Below are 2,942 nucleotides of genomic sequence, written 5' to 3' on the forward strand. Positions count from 1 at the left end.
CAGTGGAGCATATTTAAAGAAACATTGAACAGAATAGAAAACCAGTTTATATCCCTGAGATGGAAAAGCTCCGCTTTACAGAAGAAAGCAGTCATGGACAAAAATATCAGCATAGATCCTGCTGACTAGGAAAGATGCCGAGACCAGCAAAGGACACAAAGCAGCGTAGAAGAGCTATTAAAGGAGATTATAGAAGGAAACTTAATAAGGACATCGAAATCAGGAAGAAATTTTATGCTGGTCTAAAGGGAAAGTGGGTTGTCAAGTGCTATGTTTGTCTATTCAAACTGAAAGTGGGGTGTTGTTAATGACTATGGGGAAATGACAGAGATGTTGAATAATTACTTTTGCCTCTGTATTTACAGTAGCAATGGAGGATAGCTTTCCGGAAGTCCCGATGAAATGAAAAGTGGATCGGGAATTGGGACTGAATAAAATGAACGTGAATAAAACATCGGTAATGAGGAAATGAATGGAATAAAGGGTGACAAATGCCCGGTATTTGGTGTTTCTATCCGAGGTTGTTAAAGGAAGTAGACGAGCTCATGGTAGACACCCTAACTGTAATGGTTCAGAGTTGCCTAGATGCGGGAGTCATTCCTCCGGGTTGGAAAGTTGCACGTGTCAGTCCGCTTTTTAAGAAGGGCGAAAACGGGAAACCAGGGAATTGCAGATCAGTTCTCCTAGCAGCTGTGGTGGGGAAATTGTTGGAGTCTATCATCAAGCATACCGTAAGTGAACACTCAAAAACTGTTCAGTTAATCAGGGAGAGCCAGCATGGATATGTGACCGGTAGGTCATGCCTGAAAAATCTCACTGAAGAGGTGACTAAAATAGCAGTCAGGATACAGCATCGATGGATGTTGTTTACACAGACTTCCAGAAGGCATGTGACAAAGTCGCTCTTAAGTTGGTAGAAGAATATCTTGTGTTGCTGGTATGGTTTGCTACTGCATTATGGCCTGTATGCACCACGTGGAGAAGCAATATTGGATTTAGTAATGAGTGTTGATTTTGGATTTAATTAGTGACCTAATTGTGCGTGGATATTTATGGTATGGTGGTCATAACATGATCAAGTTCAATGTGGTGACATGGCTGGAAAATTAGTTCATTGGCAGGCGACAGAAAGTAGAGGTAATGGGTAAGTAGTCTTAATTGGCAGGATGTGAACAGTTGTGTCCCACAAGGACTTGTGTTCGGGCCTCAATTATTCACATTATTTGTTAATGGATTGAATAATGACACTGAAAGTGATATATCCAAATTTGCAGATGACAAAAAGTTAGGCTGCATTGTCAACTGCGCAGATGATAAGCATAAAATTGCAGAGGGATAAAGGTAGATGAAGTGAATTGGCAAAGCAGTGGCAAAAGAGTTGAATGGAAGCAATAGTGAGGTTATCCACTTTTTGGACCAAGAAAGAACCGATCAAGGTATTTTCTGGACGGTATGAAGTTCAAAACAGTGCATGTCCAATGAAACCTCAGGGTTCGGGTGCCTAGATCTTTATTTTCTGCACTTGTCCATGACATTTTAATCAAGAAAGCTAAGGGACTGCTTGCCTTTATAGTTAGGGGACTGGAGTAGAAAGATGCCTGAGTTAATGCTGCAGTTATACAAAACCTTGGTTAGAACCCACTTGGATTACTGTGAGCGGATCTGGGCACCACACCTTCTGAAGAATATGTTGGTCAACGGAGGGGTTTCAGTATGGGTTTTGACAAATGGTACCTGGACTTCAGTGGTCAAGATAGAATGAAAGATCTTAGCAATTAGGCCTGTTGTTGTAGAATTGAGAATGTTAATATGTGGTCTGATCAAAGTCTTCAAGATATGAATGGGAAAAGAGAGGGTAGATAAAGATACCCTTCATCTGCACTTGGTCTGTAGACCGAGGGGGCATAGTGTGAGGCTTACGGCCAGACCATTGCGCAGAGATGTTAGGAATCACAAAGGATGGTAGATGTTTGGAAGTGTTCGTGACAAAGTGCAGTGGATGCTAGATGAGTTGTTAAATTTAAGTGAGCTAGATAAATTTTAGTGAAGCCAAGGTATGAAGGGATATAGGCCAAGTACCAGAGTATATCTAGGCCCGAAACGTCAGCCTTCCTGCTCCTCTGATGCTGCTTGGCCTGCTGTGGTCATCCAGCTCTACACCTTGTTATGCCAGAGTATGAAGTTGGGTGAGAGGTGAGTCATGATGTGATTGAATGGAGGCAGAGGGTGTAGGGGCTGAACAGTGTGGTGGTGTGAGTATGTCACTGTGGTTGTAATTTAGAAAGGAGTTCAGTTACAGAGCAGCTTGGATGTGAATGAATGGTGAAATGGAGCAGAGTGAGTGGGCGTGAAATGAGTTGGCCCTATTGTGTACTAAAAGTGAAGGGAAAACTTGGGGGGTGTGTGTGTGTGAGATTGACGGTGGAGATGGTAGAAGAGAAAGCAAAGGAAAAAAATGTTTGGTCAGAGTCAGATTGTACGATGAAATACATGTTGTCAGTGTAGTGCTATGTGCCTTTACAGAGTCAGAAATGCAGGCAGCAGGTGCCTATGGCCATACTCGTCTGAAAGTGTCTGATCTCGGAAACTAAGCAGACTCAGGCCTGGTTAGTACTTGGATGGGAGACCACCTGGGAGTACCAGGTGCAGTAGGCTTTTGCAGCCACCAGAGGCTGCCCGCAGCTCTGCACTCTCACACTCCCATTCATCAAGCAACGTCCTTTTAACTGCTCTCTCCTTTGTTCTCTTTCCTTTCACCATTTTTCTTTTGCTTTCAATTTTCCTCCTGCTGTACAAAAGTAACAGGATAAGGCTGAAGGACAAAAAGCCGAAGAGGAAAGTAAGAGAGGATAAAACTGACATGGTGTGAAACAACAAGACACAGTAAAAGCAAGACAAGGTGCATGGAAAATCAGAATCACAGAACTCGAGCAGAAATGTGC

The 2,942-nt window shown here is 42.9% G+C and overlaps 1 pseudogene; it reads left to right on the forward strand.

Annotated features, from left to right (window-relative positions):
• Nucleotides 1-2,546: 2,546 nt before the first annotated feature.
• LOC125486212 lies at nt 2,547-2,655 on the forward strand (annotated as a pseudogene).
• The last annotated feature ends 287 nt before the right edge of the window (nt 2,656-2,942 follow it).

This window comes from Rhincodon typus, chromosome 26 (assembly GCF_021869965.1).
Source record: "Rhincodon typus isolate 14 chromosome 26, sRhiTyp1.1, whole genome shotgun sequence".
In the NCBI taxonomy this organism is placed as follows: Eukaryota; Metazoa; Chordata; class Chondrichthyes; order Orectolobiformes; family Rhincodontidae; genus Rhincodon; species Rhincodon typus.